General features: G+C 45.4%; 1 protein-coding gene across 6 annotated transcripts in view; it reads left to right on the top strand.

The window, feature by feature from the left end:
• Positions 1–315: 315 nt before the first annotated feature.
• Positions 316–16481, top strand: part of NCALD (neurocalcin delta) — a 427559-nt gene continuing 411393 nt past the window's right edge. Inside the window, exon 1 of one of the 6 annotated variants that reach the window (XM_049700164.1) lies at positions 316–640. The gene's annotated coding sequence lies outside the window, so the exon portion shown is untranslated. Of the gene's footprint in view, positions 641–727; positions 799–6237; positions 6258–16481 lie in introns of those variants that run through there. The other 5 variants (XM_033438174.2, XM_033438175.2, XM_004275332.4 and 2 more) reach the window with 5 other exon arrangements.

Raw genomic sequence — 16481 nt, 5'->3', positions numbered from 1 at the left:
GCAGTTGACAAGTATAGGAAGTTACAGTAGCTTTTTGAGAGGTCCTGAGTGGCCAACGCAGCAGGACAGGAACATGTGATGGCAGTCACTTGATAAATATTGGTTGAATAAATTGTCAAGACATTTGCCTCTTATCATCTCCAGTGGAGATGGAAGATTTGGTGACATTCTGCGGTGGGCTACAGGAGGTGGGGGAAACGAGGGGGGAAGAGATCCCTTAGATGTCCTTCTTCCCAGCTTTTTGCTAAGCTCTGGTAAAGAAAACACTGATGAGGCAAAGCAGCCCGTCCCTCCTTGCGGGCTCGTCCTTCCAAGACTCCCTTGAACTTCACTGCTGCGTAGCAGGGACCCCAGGGTCTCCCAATCGAAGCCTGGAAGAAGGTGCTCTACGTTGAATCTGACCTTCCCACGACCCTAAACAAATGGCACCGCTTAGAAAGCAGCAGTGTAGACTGCCTAGAAGCCTGGCGGTGGGCTAGGACTAGCGTGTATAACGGGGATAATAAGCCTAGCGGCTGCACCAGCACAACATCGGGGTGTCCACTGCACCTGCAAACCGCGCGCGCGCCTCAGCTTGGCCCTCTGCACCCCAGCCGTCCGCCCACCCAGGAGAGGCTGCCTGCGGGGCCGCAGTGGGGAGGTGGGTCGGCGGCCGCGAGGGGGGGAGGCGGCGAGCCAGGCTGGGGAGGGGGGCGCGGCGGGCGGCGGTGCTGTCCCGGGGGAGGCGGGCGGAGGGAAGGCGCCGCCGCCGCCGCCGCCTCAGGCGCGGCGGCACAGACGCTGGGAGCGGCCGAGGCGGTGAGTCGCAGCGCCTTCCGTCCGCTTCTCCGGAGCGAGAGCGTAGTCGGAGTTGCAGCCTGGCGGGTGTGCGGGGGTGGTGGCACCGGGAGCGGCTGCTAGGGGGACCGGCGCGCTCGGGGCGCGGCGGGCGCAGGGGTGGGCGCGAGGAGCGCGCGGTCCCGGAGACCTGGTCCCCGCAGCCCTTCCCGGCTGCAGCTCATCCTGTCAATTCCTCCGTCCTTCCTTCAGTGCCTCTGAGGGAAAATAAAACAAAACCAAAGACCCTGAAGATGGTGGCAGAAAAAGAGAGCAACTTTGCAGAGGGACGCGCAGAGGCGCACAGGGCAGGCAGGTTGGGGCCGCGCTGGGTCGGAAGGGGACGTGCTGGGTCGGAAGGAGGCGTTGGTGCGCCTGGTGGCCCGGGACACCGGAAGCATCCCTCCCGGGGTCGGGGGAGGAGGTGGGGGTCGAGGGCACTCGTGGGTTCCCGGGCCTCAGAGTCGGCCCTCAGAGGCCGCAGAGTTAACTTGCGAGGGGTGGGCGCGTGGGGAGGGGGCTTTGGGAACCACCAACAGGCGCCAGTGGAACGCAGACGAGGAAGTGGTCTGCATTTTGGACTCAGGACTTGAAAGATTTGGGTTTCTTGCCCTCGGGAACTCGGGAAGGGGTGTGCTGGGGAGATGTGTTTGAGTGTTTTTCAGTGCATACCGATTTATTTTTAGCTCCCAGAGAAGCAGGATGTGCAAAGTGGGTTGGATCAGCCCGGGAGGGGCAGGAGGTCTCCTTGTCCGCAGGAAATAACACAAGTTTCTTGCTGCAGATGCTTGCTTTAACTCTCATGCCTGGAGAAAGAAGCCATTTGGCTTTCTGAAGGTCTCCCCGCCAGGGCCACTTTCTTCCTGCGGGTCTGAGGCTGCTGGCCAGGCGAACGTGCTTCTGTTAAGCGCTGGCCCCAAATAATGGTACACGTTCTGCTCTCTAGGGCAACTAGTGGGAAACACAGAGGTAGGGCTTCCAGGGTCTTGCTTGCTGAGAAGGATACCACACAGGCTTGCTCCAAGTTTTCCCAGTTCTGACTGATTTGAAAATAATAGACCTAAGCCTCTGGATTACCAAGAGCAGACTTTGCTGTCGGGGTTTCTCAGACCTGACTGGCGGTGCTTGTGAGGTTTTTCACTCCAAATGCGCCTGCAAGGACTGCAAAGGAGAAAGGGGTGGTGGGGTGATGGGGAGAGTGTGGGTGTATGGGGAATGCTGGTTGAGGGCTAAATATAGACTTGGGGATGGGGCTTCTTTCAGAAGTGGAGGCTCAAGAAGCTGAAATCCAAATGTTCAGGTACCCAAGCCAGGCCCCTGGAGATTGCCCTGGAGTCTCCCCCATTTCAACCACTCAGCGCCCATCTCGAATATCCACTCTCTGTGGGTGTGCTTAGGAGAGTGGGCTGTGAGGAGAGTGGACTCTGCAGCCAGACTGCTGGATGTGACTTCTGGTTGGGACACAAATAGCTCTCAGACCTTGGGCTCCTTAATCTCTCTGGGTTTCCTGATCTGTGGTTGACAATAGGTACCAAACTTATCTCAGGCTTGTTGTGAAGATAAAGTGAATTAATACACAAAAAGCACTTCACACAGTGCTTTGTCATTAGAAAGTGCTGCATAAATGTGAGCTCTTATTTTTGTTGTTGTTGATGTCTTCCCCCTTCTCTCATTTCCTGCTGTCACTGATTTAGTTCATAACCTCATCACTTCTTGCCTGAATTGCTCCAGTTGCCTTCACACTGGGCTCCTTGCTCCAAATCAGGACTCTCTTGCTCCAGTGGGTTCTCCAAACTGCAACTAGAATGCTTGTTTTGAAAATAAAAATCTAAGTCAGTCATTCGGCTTAGTTCCCTCAGAGGCTTTCTGTGGCTTTCAGGATAGAGTTTGGAATCCAAGGCCTTCATGACCCTACGCTGGTCTCCTTGCCAGCTTCATCTCCCAACTCCCTCCGCCCCCAAACCCCATGTGTAGCCTTTACTCAGGCCACTGAGTCTCAGCACCTGCCATCCTCCCATCCTTCCTTGCCTGGTCAACCCCTATGCATTCTTCCCTGCTCTGCTGCAGTGACACTGCCTTCCAGCAGACCTCCTGGTACTCATCACCGCCACAGCTGACTGAGCTGCCCTTGCTTCATGCTGGAATGTTACCCTGCACCTACCCCTCCTATCACTCTGCATTATCATCTGCAATTGTCTTTCCTACCTGCAAGTGCCTTGAGAGGTGGATTGGGATTATAAGTAATTGTTTATTGGATGAATGAATGAACATCAGTCAAGCAAAGTTCATTCCTTTCCACTAAAACCAGAAACAAGGAAAATAATAAAGAGGAGGACCAAACCAACTTTTATACATACTACTCTGCAATTAAAAAAAGAAAAGCTTTGGGAAATAAGGAATAAATAAGGAATCAAAGGTTGGCCAAAAGACATGTGGCACAGTCTCTTGGAACAATTTCAGAGGTGTTTTTTTAATTGTAAGGAGTTAGACTAACAATGGAGAAATGTAGTGATTTGAACTCTTGCTTTCCTCACATTGGCTGTGGGGAATGAGTGTGTTCGGCTGTCTGAGGGGCTGTGCGGTGAAATTGCTTCTGGAAGTAGAAGTGAAGGTCAGCACGTGCATGGGCTTTGTAGCTCTTCCTTGGATTGTAGCTTCCCCCAGAGTGTGGGTGTCAGCTTGCCCTGGGATTGGCGTGATAAGAACAGAAACTCTCCTGTCATCAAAGCTCCTCTGTACTTTTCAGGCAATTCAGTGTGTTCTGTGTGTGCACTTCTGACTGAGGTGGCATTTCCAAGTGCTCCAGTACTGAGCTCCCAGGAGTCCTGCAGAGGGAGATAAGATGGTGCCTGGATCTCTGGGACAGCCCCAGAGTCTGATTTCAAGGCTCCAGAGCAGGGGGTTAAGTAAGCTGAAAGATCAAAAAATGCTTTTTAACATTTTTAAGGGGCTGAAAACACAACAAATCAAAACACAAAGAAGAATATATATTAGAGACCATGCCTAAAATACTTACTACACTGTACTTTACATAAAAACTGCCAACTGCTGTTCTGGAGCTAAGACAATTGGTTTCATTTTGCCTGTCATCTTTGACTGATTTGATTGGTAGTGGCTGCCTGGAGAGCTGGGTTGAAGAGGAATCCAAGGCTGGGTCCAGGCTCAGTAGGAACGAGTGCTGTGGTCAATTAGCGATGTCTGTCAGGGTTTGGGATTAGGCAATAATGACAGCCAGGCTTGGTCCTCACCGTCCCTCTGTCTCTATCACCATGATAGAATACCCCAGCATTCCTGAGTTCTACACTAGTCTAGGGCTTGGGCTTGGTTGCGGGTTTCATCCCTGAGCCATAGGCTAAGAAGTAGGAGCAAGGGTGTTTCTCCAGCACAACACTGTTATGCTGTCACCAGGAGATTGGCCAATAGATTTTGGATTACAAAGCAATAGATGTCCACTATAGTAATGTCAGCATTCCCACTTAACAGATGACAGGCTTAGGGGCAGTGAATAACTTGTCCGTGGACACATGGCTAGCAAACAAAGGAGTTCTGATTTAAAACCCACAATTTATGCAATTAGTAGGATTGTTTGTCAAAAGAACAATTTAAAGTGAGTTTAGCGTGAGGTTCTACTCTTTTCATTTCTGAAAATATAGGTAACTAACTTCAAGAAATGTTAAGTACTGACTGGCTAGAAGACTTGGGAAAAAAAGAACATAGACTTCTTTGGCTAGATTTTTACTCACTTATTCAACCAATATTTTTGAGGATGTGCTCAACATTTTGTTAAGTTCTAGGGATTTGGATGAGTATGATCTAGTCCCTTGTCTTGAAGGAATTTGTATTCCAGCTTGAAAGTGCAAGACATAATTAGGGAACAGATTGCTGGAATGAGGGGTATATGGGGGAAGTGCAGGAGCTGAGCACCCTTGATGGAGACAGTGACCTTCCAGTTTGTGTATCCCCAGTGCGGTGCTTTGTGTAATAGGTGAGCAATTAATATTTCTTAAATACGTTTAAAAATTGTGGTTAAATATATATAGCATAAAGTTTACCATTTTAACCATTTTTAAGTGTGCTGTTTTGTGGCATTAAGTACGTTCACGTTGTTGTGCAACCGTCACCACCGTCTATCTTCAGAACTTTTTCAATTTCCCAAACTGAAACTCCATACCCATTATACAAAAACTTTTAATTTCCTCGTGCCCACTAGACCCTGGCCACCACCCTTCATTCTACTTTCTGTTTCTACGGATTTGACTACTCTGGGTACCTCATATAAGTGGAATCGTGCAATATTTGTCCTTATGTGACTAGTTTATTTCACTTAGTGTAATGTCTTCAAGGTTTATTCATATTGTAGCACGTGTCAGAATTTCCTTTCTTCTTAAAGCTAATATTCCATTGTATGCATATACCACATTTGTTTATCCGTTTATCTGTCGATGGACACCTGGGTTGCTTCTACTTTTTGGCTTTTTTTTTTTTTTTTTTTCTTTTTTCGGTACGCGGGCCTCTCACCGCTGCGGCCTCTTCCGTTGCGGAGCACAGGCTCCGGACGCGCAGGCTCAGCGGCCATGGCTCACGGGCCTAGCCGCTCCGCGGCATGTGGGATTTTCTCAAACCGGGGCACGAACCCGCGTCCTCTGCATTGGCAGGCGGACTCTCAACCACTGCGCCACCAGGGAAGCCCAGTTATACCCTTTTGAGTGTGTTGTCTGCCTCCCTGTAGGACCGTGGCTGATAAACCTTTCATAGGGTTTATGCTCACAGCGGCATCACTCAAAATAGCCAGAAGGGATTCCCTGGTGGCGCAGTGGTTGAGAGTCCACCTGCCGATGCAAGGGACACGGGTTCGTGCCCCAGTCCGGGAAAATCCCACATGCCGCGCAGCGGCTAGGCCCGTGAGCCATGGCCGCTGAACCTGCGCGTCCGGAGCCTGTGCTCCGCAACGGGAGAGGCCGCAGCAGTGAGAGGCCCGTGTACCACACACACACACACAAAAAAGGGTACAACTGAAGAAAGTTTAATGAAAAGACTATACTAGTTCTCGCTTATCCTCAGTTTTGCTTTCTAAGGTTTCATTTACCATGGTCCGAAAATAAGTGGAAGATCTGGAAATAAACAATTCAAATCGTGCGCCATTTTGAGTAGTGATGAAATCTCGCGTTAGTTTGCTCCGCCCCGCCCAAGACGGAATCGTCTTTTTGTCCAGCGTATCCTGCCCGTTAGTCACTTAGTAGATCCACTTCCGTGGTATTTTAGTTCTTGTATTCAAGTTATCCTTATTTTACTTAATAACGGCCCAGAAGCGCAAGGGTAGTGATGCTGGGAATTCTCATATGCCAAAGAGAAGCTGTAAAGTGCTTACTTTAAGTGAAAAGGTGAAAGCTCTCAACGAGGGAAGAAAACAAAGCCTTATGCTGAGGTTGCTGAGATTTACGGTAAGAACGAATCCTCTATCCGTGAAATTGTGAAGAAGGAAAAAGAAATATGTGCTGTGCTAGTTTTGCTATCATATCTCAAACTGCAAAAGTTACAGCCCCTAACCTGGGCCCTGCGACCCTCACGGACGGTGTCCCTGTTGGGCTCCAAGAAGGCGTGAGTCCCCCTTGAAATGCTGTGCAAAATTTGTGCATGGGTGCATTTTTTTCTGAAGAAAAAAAAAAGTTACGGCCCCAGTGAATGATAAATGCTTAGTTAAGATGGAAAAGGCGTTACATTTGTACAATTAAGATATTTTGAGAGAGGGAAAGAGACCACATTCACATAACTTTTATTACTTTTATACAGTATATTGCTATAACTGTTCAATTTTGTTATTGTTGTTAATCTCTAACTGTGTCTAACTTATTACCATAGCTACATATGTATAGGAAAAATCATAGTATATATAGGGTTCAGCACTATCTGTGGTTTCAGGCATCCACTGGGGGGCTGGGAATGTGTTCCCCATGGATAATGGGGGACTACCATATTCATAAAGTTGTGGGCAAATTAAGGGAAGTCACCCACACTGGCTAGATGAGTGTGCAGTCCTGAAAGGGTGACATGAAAGAGCAGTTTCTGGAATTGCCCTTCAGTAGAAGAATACAGCTACTGCCTAGGTATGGTCTGGCCGGGAGGCACCAGGTGAGTAAGTCCCCAGCCACTCTTTTCTCCCCCCCTCTAATCTGCTGGTGTCTTCCAATTGGCCAAATCAACCAGAAGCCAGAGGGCAAGAAATGCAGGGACTACCTTTTTTTCTATAGAAGTCAGCCTCCCAGGGCTGAGAGCAGGGTGGAGAAGGGAGGAGGTTGGATCTGGAGGGCAAAGCAGAGAGAATCCGGCAAGAGGGAGCCTTACGATTATCCTTTACAGGTAAGAGAACTAAAGCATCAAGAGGTTGAGTGACCTACCCTAGGTCAGTAGCTAGTAAGTTGTGGAGCTGGGATTTGAACCCAGGAACATTTCTTCTGTACATCTAGTTGGATCTGGAATGTTAGGTTTTTCAGAAACCTGTGTGTTTTGATTCTTTGGTAGTAACCTGATTTGTGCAAACTTAGCTAGGCTGTCAAAATTTAGAGTAAGTGACTGCTCAGAAATCACCCCCCCCTTTTTTCTAAAGAACAGTGTGTATTTTTTTTTTTAATATTTTTTGGCTGCGTCGGGTCTTAGTTGTGGCACGCGGGATCTTTCATTGTGGTGCACGGGCTCTTTGTTCGTTGCTGTGAGTACACGGGCTTCTGTAGTTGTAGCACGTGGGCTCCAGAGCACATGGACTCTGTAGTTGCGGCACATGGGCTCTCTAGTTGTGTCGTGCGGGCTTAGTTGCCCTGCGGCATCCCCTGCATTGCAAGATGGATTCTTAACCACTGGACCACCAGGGAAGTCCCAACAACAGGCATTTTTTAGATATGTTTCATAGCTGATTGGTTATGTTTCAATAAAAAAATCTTTTTTGTATAGTTGATGATATGTCCGTGAAACACACGTGAGAAAGCTGTAAGTTTGTTTTGTTTTTAGTTCAAAGTTTCAAAAGAGTTTATAGCGTAACCTGGCTGCTTAAACATTAATGAGACTTGGCCACCTTGGAAGGAGAAGAGTGTTGAGGACAAAGGAGATGGTAGTTCCCTCCCTGCTATTCTGGCTGGGGGGAATGCACAGGGCGGGGTCTAGTGTGTGGGAGGTGGAGCTCATTTCCCCTGAGGCATGACATGAGGGGCTCTGTAGCCAGAAGAAGCTCTGTGGGAGCCTGATTATTATGGTCTCCAAATACATGTACTGCATTGCGGAAAAGACCTATTCTGGGGCCAGAACTAGGCTCACTGTGAAAGCAGAAGGGCTGCTTTGGAAGGCCTCATATTTTCCATTCCCTGAGAGGTGAAGCTGAGGCCACAGGTGAGAGATGTGGCTGAGGGCTTGTATTAGTTTCCTGTGGCCTCTACAACAAATACCACAAACTGGGTGGCTGAAAATAACAGAAATTTATTTTCTCACGATTTTGGAGGCCAGAAGTCTGAAATCAAGTTAACAGCAGGGCCAGGCTTTTTCCAGAGGCTCTGGAGGAGAATTCTTTGCTTGCTTCTCCTAGTTTCTGGTGGCTATCAGCATTTCTGGGCTTGAGGCTGCATCACTCCCACTCCTGCCTCCTCCTCTCCTCTGTGTGTACCTTATAAGGACAACTGTCATTGGATTTAGGGCTCACCTGGATAATAATTCTAGATAATTTTCCCCCCAGTTTTATTGAGAAAGGCTGACATACATCGCTATAAGTTTAAGGTGTACAGCATGATGTTTTGATTTACATGTAGTGTGAAATGATTACCACAAAGGTTCAGCTAACATCCATCGTCTCATATTTATACAATAAACAGAGAAGAAACACAAAAAGAAAAAAAAATGTTTCCTCTTGTGATGAGAACTCTTAGGATTTATTCTCTTAACATCTTTCCCATACATCACACAGCAGTGTTAACTATAACATCATATTGTACATTCCGTCCCTACTGCTTATGTATCTTATAACTGTAAGTTTGTACCTTTTGACCATCTTCCTCCAATTTCTTCTTCTCCTGTCCTCTGCCTCTGGTAACAAGAAGTCTGATCTCTTTTTCTATGAGTTTGGTGGGGTTCTTAAAATTTGTTTGTTTTTAGATTCCACATATAAGTGATATATAATGCTTGTCTTTCTCTGTCTGACTTATTTCATTTAGCATGATGCCTTCAGGGTCCATCCATGTTGTTACTAATGGTAGGATTTTCTCATTGTTTTATGGCTGAATAACATTCCACTGTGTATATATACCACAGCTTTATCCATTCATCATCAGTGGACACTTAGGTTGTTCCTATGTCTTGGCTATTGTAAATAATGCTGCTATGAACATGGGGTTGCAGATATCTTTTTGAGTTAGTGTTTTCATTTCCTTTGTATATATTCCCAGAAATGAAATTGCTGGACCATATGGTAGTTCTATTTTTAATTTTTTGAGGATCTTCCATACTGTTTTTCATAGTGGCTGTACCAATTTACAATCCCACCAACAGTGCACAGGGGTTTCCTTTTCTTCACATCCACACTGGCATTTGTGATCTCTTGTCTTTCTAACAATGATCATTCTAACAGTGGTGAGGTGCTATCTCGTTGTGGTTTTAAGTTGCATTTTACAGGATGGTCTTATTTCAAGATCCTCAACTTAATTATATCTGCAAAGACCCTTTGTTCAAATAAGATCATATTTGCCTGTTCCTGGGTTTAGGATGCAGACATATCTTTTTTGGGGCCACCATTCAACCCACAACAGAGCTCATGAGTGTACACCGCAGTCCTTGATCCTGTGATTCTGTCATGATGCCCATAGATTTGATTTACCACCTGGGCTATAGGTTCCTTGATAGAGTATAGGTCTTGTACATGCTTTTGATTTGATCTATTGAAATTTTATTTTAACTTTAAATGACAAACAAACAAAATTCTTAGAATCTGCCATCCCTTATTTCTGAAATGAAGGGGTGAGTGAAAAAGGCTGTCAAAAACCAGTTCGGTCTCTGCCTTGCTGGAAGTTTTCTGTGCTTTGCTTTGTCCCGTGCTTGGAGGAAATGAATGGGAGAAGGGCAGTCACTGCTCCTGTTCTGGCTTCTCACCTGGGGTTGCTAGATGCTTTTAAAACTGTAATTACTCAGAGGAAGGCTAAAGATGTTAGAGTCTTTCAGGAAAATGAAGCAGAAGCAGTAAAGTCTCAAGTTTTAGTCCTTCAGAAAGCATTGGCTTAGAAATATGGTTTGTAAATGTTACCAGCCTATCAACAAGGCTTTTATGCGTGTGTTTTCAATAATGAGTCCCAAACTGGGGCCTGTGTACATCAGGCACACAAGACAAGGTCAAGGGTAGCTTTGGCAATTACCTGGCTAATTTGATGGCTGCAACTCATCAAGTGGAATATATCAAGAGAGTCCACCCCAGGGTGTAAATTATTCTGTTTGTCTGTGTTGATCACATTAACTGGGTAAGAGCCAACATCCATTCCCTCTGTGCTATGGAGAGGCAGTTGTAATTAAGGTACATTTCTCTCCAGGGGCCAGCTAATTTTGGTTTCTCAGCCACTTTGCAGTTTGACTTCAAAAGGGAAAGAGGAAAGAAAAAAAAAGGTAAAATGTCCCTTCACTTTATTATGTTATATATTCTGCTATAATATTGTTACTCTGGTTAATATTAACTTTGGGTCTGTTTGCTTTGAATAGTATACGTGGCATACTGTGATGCTTAGAAAATTTAGTCTCACCAGCTGAAGAAAATGGTTTGCCTTGCACAAGACTGGCTACATAATTTAGGAGGCCCAGTGCAAAATGAAAATGTGAGGCCCCTGTTAAAAAAGTGATTAAGAATTTCAAGATGGTGTCAGTGAGCATTAGATCAAGCAGGAAGCCCTTCTGAACATGGTGCCTTGTGTAACTGCACAGGTCACTTGCCCATGAAGCTGGCCTTGGAGTCACATAGATGCTGAGGATGGCGTCTTCTGACTTACTGGCATCTTCTTGACCCCCAAAGAGCGACTAGGCCAGTTTCCTGTGCTGCAGTTGAAGCACACTCTTCTGTAGGGACAAGGACAGCGAGCAGGCTGGCCATCTCTTGTTGTGTCCTCCGTGTCTCTTTCCTCCCTTATCCACGTGGCTCTGTGCCCTGAGAGGCTGATCTCTACCATCAGCATCAATGTCCATCTTTGTCTTCTGATTTCTAGTGTAATTCAGCCTATGGTGGGTCCAGCCATTGTTGGGAGGGTGGGAGGAGAGTGGGGTAGGGTAGTTATTTCCTCCGTGCCCTCCTGCTGGGTTGGATGTTGCAGGCTGGCTTGTCTGTTGCCCGAAGGCCACAGCTCCATCCAGGCATCCTCTGCCTGCAGCCATCCTCTCTGCATTCCTTTAGCCACTCCTTCCCCTCTAGCCCTCAGGCCTAGGGTGGTAATGCTCCCTGATGTTGTGAGCGGAGCCTTCACTGCTTTCCTAAACCCCTCATTGCCGTCTTCTCACTAGCCTCGATCCTCAGTAGGATCACAGAGACCTCTGGGGCTTGCCTGGGCCCTAACAGATCTGGCAACCCTCTGCCAGAGCTTGACCACAGCTTGCACTGCTACAGAGCTGAAAGAGCAGCTGATGGCTCTGCTAACGCGTGACTGCTGCACCAACTCCTGGAGAAGCTGGCAGTCAGGAAGCAGTGTGTCCACACCGCAGTGGTGGAGAACGTGTGCTTGGAGTTGGGCATTTGAATTCTCCGGCATGACTTTGGGTGAGTCATCTCATCTGCAAAATGAGCATAATGATAGTTCGTCGCTTCTGGGGTTGTTTTGAGCATGAACTGACGTCATGTGGGCATCATGCTTGGCACAGTGCCTGCTATGCAGTAAGTGCTTGTAAAGCCTGGTGGCATTTGCCATTAGTTCTCTGTAGTGCCCCACTTGAGGGGATACACTGTCTACTTTGTCTCTGATCTGAACCAAGGCACTTACAGCCTAGAGTACACCAATGATTATCAGGTTTTCATTATTTCACTGTCGTTTTGGGTGTTATTTTTGTCTATTCAACGAGATTGTAGTGTTTTGGAGATCAGAGATTCTATCTTCAGAATTGTCTTGGTGCTAATCTAAGTTCCCAACCTAGTAGCTAGCACATCATTAAGCGGATAAGAAATATGTCTTGGCTAAATATAGTGACCACATAATTTATTGTTCACACCAGGACACGTTTGAGTGTGAAGGAGGAGAGCTTTTTAATGATTATAACAAAACAACAGGCACAAACACGGATGTCCTAGGCAATCCAGGTGAAGAGCGACATATGGTCCCCCTAGTTAAGTGGGACTTAAGATAGTTTTCCAAATGTGTTTTAAAGTTTGCCAGGCTACCCTTTTTTGTATTAGTCTGCCTTTGTTTTATTAGATAAAAACTTGAGATTTCAACAACATAGAAAAAATATGTTTAACACTCCTAGCAGATTCTTGACCCAAATTTGAGGCAATAGGTCAGGGTTTCTTATACAAATAGAGACCTACTTTTATACCTTATTACCCTTCTTTATACTGGGCACCTGCTTACAAAACTTTCTCCTGTACCTACCTTTCCCCCACTATTTAGTCTCCTAGTTTTCGTCCTTTTCTTGCAATAGTGATCATTTATGTTCAGAAGATGGCAAAATAGATTCATATACATATATTTTTCCAAACATCTCTGTCTTTGTATTTCTGGTTGCCTAGGTGACATTTCCAAGAGAATGTGTGCAAATCTGCTATTATTAAAGCGGAGATAACATGGCATCTATTTTTAGGCCCTTCTATACCTTTGTTTTTCCCCACCAGACCGGGTAATTGGTTTATTTTTTCTGTTTTCATTATTGGAAGGCCATGTATAGCTTCCTTCCTCTAGTTCTAATTTGAGGATTGATTAACTTTTTGAAAATTGACATAATAATTCAGTAACTTCTTCATTCAGCATTACTATTGATCGTCTCTTTTTAATTTAATTTAATTTATTTATTTTTGGCTGCGTTGGGTCTTTGTTGCTGCGCGCGGGCTTTCTCTAGTTGCGGCGAGCAGGGGCTACTCTTCATTGCGGTGCGTGGGTTTCTCATTGCAGTGGCTTCTCTTGTTGCCGAGCACGGGCTCTGGGCGCGTGGGCTTCAGTAGTTGGGGCTCATGGGCTCTAGAGCGCAGGCTCAGTAGTTGAGACACATGGGCTTAGCTGCTTCATGGCATGTGGGATCTTCCCGGACCAGGGCTCGAATCCGTGTCCCCTGCATTGGCAGGCGGATTCTTAACCATTGCGCCACCAGGAAAGTCCCTGATGATCTCGTTGATTAGTGGATACCAGTTGTTTTTCCTAAATGTTGTCCAAGCCAAGCTTGGGCGTGGATTTTTTTTTTGCGGTACGCGGGCCTCTCACTGTTGTGGCCTCTCCCGTCGCGGAGCACAGGCTCCGGACGCGCAGGTCCAGCGGCCATGGCTCACGGGCCCAGCCGCTCCACGGCACGTGGGATCCTCCCAGACCGGGGCACGAACCCGCGTCCCCTGCATCGGCAGGTGGACTCTCAACCACTGCATCACCAGGGAAGCCTGAGCGTGGATAATTTCGGTAGGAGGAAAAAGGGGTGCAGAGGCAATCTGTAGATCCAGAGTGGAAAGAGCACATCTCCTCTGGAGCAGGATTAACCTGGCTTCAGTCTTAGTGCTGCTGCTTAGTAGCTGTGTGAGCTCCTGGAACTTGCATCTTCAGGTGACATGTGGACAATACATGGACCTGCTTCATGGGGCTGCTGTGAAGGTTGAGAAGGTTAGGTGGGCACGAGGTGCAGCATCTCACATAGAGAACTCCTGCTGCTGCTGGAGCTGCTCTTTAATATCCAAGGTACAATTGTACCACCTTCATTTCATACAAGAAGTTGCCAATACTTGAATTTACTAAAGAGATAAATTCGAGGGATCATTTTCTTTGCTACAATTTTTTTGTTTTAATAAGCTTTTCAGAGAATTTCTTTCAATGGTGAACACACCACTGGGTGTACTTTTAGTAGTTTTGAAATTAAAAATCTCTAATTTACCCCACACTTTTAGGAACATAACTGTAGTATTGTTACCCATAATTCAAAGGCAGCCAGTGTTAATAATTGGGTTTTTACATAATTTACCATTTATGTAATGGTATATATGATATATATCTCTGTAGTGCTATGTAAGGGATTTTGAATGTTTATCTCATTGTTGTATGCACTTGAAGGGGAAATATTTAGCCTAATTCAGTATTAGGGTCTGGAATACTGCCCATAGGGATCCGAGATTATTAATTTGGATTTTATGGCAAGGTTGCGAGGAGGGATGGACTTTAATCTGTTGTTATTTAAAATTGTTTAATATTGGAGTGTTAACGTGGCTGGGGTTCCTTTGGTTCTCACTCTTTTGCATTGTCATTTTATTTTAATAAATAGATTTATCATTTATCACTCAGATTTATCAGATTTGGCGAATGAGGCAGATGGCTGCATCATTGCCCTGGAGTTTGTCTTGCTGCCCTTGAAGATAGAGGAAGGGGGGAGGAAGCGATGTACAGACAGACAGAAAGACACACACACACACACACACACACACACACACACACACGCACGCACACATTTTCTTTAGGCTTGTGACCTAAAATTTCTAATAGGATATTTAAAGTAAGAGCTTTTTGATGGAATTTTGCTCTGTGACTGGTCGGAAGGGGAGGATCGGGATGTGGGAAGTCTGTGATGTTGAGTTCCCACCACCTCACCCTTTGGAAGACATGACAGCCTTTTCCATGTGAGACCAAAAGGCAAGCAGTGAGAATCAGAAGTCAATTCTGGCCTCTGAAGTTTCTTGGGAAAGCAACAGGAAGACTGTGCCTTCTATTTTTCTAATCCAGACACTTAAAGAATATGTTCCCCAGAGCTTGGGTGCCGTTTCCTTCATACCCTAATCCTCACCATTATAAAAGTAAGGCATTATCATGAAATAAAATGTGAACATTATGGAAAACTAGAAAGAAAAAATAATCCAAATATTCAAAGGCAAACAAGGTTAATATTTGGAACATTTCATTATTTTTATGAGAGATTTTTTTCTTAGCTACATAGTTATATTTATATATAATTTAAAAATTATTTTTCATTTAACTGTACTGCAAGCTGTAATATTGTGATATAATAAGAAATATATATTTGGTCTTTGCCCCCAGTTGCTGGCACAGAGCTCCTAAAACCCTTGGAGTTTCTAGTGATAGGGATAAGAGGAGCATCTTCTGTTATTCATAATGTGCCCTTTTCAGCCATATCTGAATTTATGCTAATTAAGTGACTCTTGTAAGATAGAGGGTTGGAATTTTTAGTCCCTCCCCCCCACTCCATCTCCCCCAATCCTCCAGGGAGGGAAGAGGGGCTGGGGATTGAATTCAGTCACCAAAGGCCAATGATTTAATCAACACATGCCTACATAATGGAACTGTCATAAAAATCCTAAGTAATAGGGTTTGGAGACCTTCCAGGTTGCCAAACACATCAAAGTGCTGGGAGGGTGGCACGCTTGGAGAGAGCATGGAAGCTCTATGCCCCTTCCCCCATACCTGGCTGTATGCATCTCTTCCAACTGGCCTTCCTGAGTTGTATCTTTCTGTAACAGTTTGATACTCTACTAAGTAAACTATTTTCTTGAGTTCTATGAGCTGTTCTAGCAAATTATTGAACCTGAGGAGGGGGTCTCAGGAACCCCCAATCTGTAGCTGATTGGTCAGAAGTACAGGTGACAACCTAGGACTTGGAACTGGTGTCTGAAGTGGACAGCAGTCTTGTGGGACTGAGCCCTTAACCTGAGGGGTCTGCATTAACGCCAGGTAGTTAGTAGTAAGAATGGAGTTATAGGACACCCATTTGGTGCCCAGAGAGTTAGAGAATTGGTTGGTGTGGAAAAAACCCTTGTGCATTGGTGTCAGAAGTGAAGGATTGAGAGTAAAAGAAATGGAAGTTTTTACTTTAAAGGACTTTTCCATTTTATTTTATATTCTTTGTAGATAATATGTAATTGGGCATAAACGAATCCATTGACTGGATATACCTCAGGTTACTTAGCCATTCCATGATTGGTCATTTGATAACAGATCTAAATAATTTTTTTGCTATTATCATTTTTGTACAGTAACTTTTACTTTATGCAAGATTATATCCTAGGATATATTTCTAGTGGATTTAATAGATTGACGTTTTGAACATTTAAAAAGGTAAAAGATGTCCTAGCACTCTTTATTGAATGGTGTTTTTTATTTTTTTAACTTTCCATAAAGCAAGTGTCTTTTCTTATTTGTGCATTTTTTTCCCAACTTAAAACAGTGGTATTATAATCAGAAGGGTCTTTTCTAAGGGAAAGAAGATTTTGCATTTACGTGGTAGTTCCACTGAGAGTAACTTGGTCCCCTTGGATCCTAGATCTTTGCCTTGTAACTTGACCATCACGATGCTGCTCGTGAGTGTAGTCTGAGCAGCCCCTAATGATTTCTCATCCATCTCTGCTGCATTGCCCTGAGGTGTAGGGCCACAAATATAATCTTGTGTTACAGGTGAAGAAGCCAAGCAAATCTCAAAGACTCATTCAGGGTTATTCCTGCTTTCCAGTCTGGTGGTTGATTCTTTTATAT

This window comes from Orcinus orca, chromosome 17, assembly GCF_937001465.1.
Source record: "Orcinus orca chromosome 17, mOrcOrc1.1, whole genome shotgun sequence".
In the NCBI taxonomy this organism is placed as follows: domain Eukaryota; kingdom Metazoa; phylum Chordata; class Mammalia; order Artiodactyla; family Delphinidae; genus Orcinus; species Orcinus orca.
The sequence above is the reverse complement of the archived record's forward strand: the minus strand, read 5'-3'. Positions and strand labels throughout refer to the sequence as shown.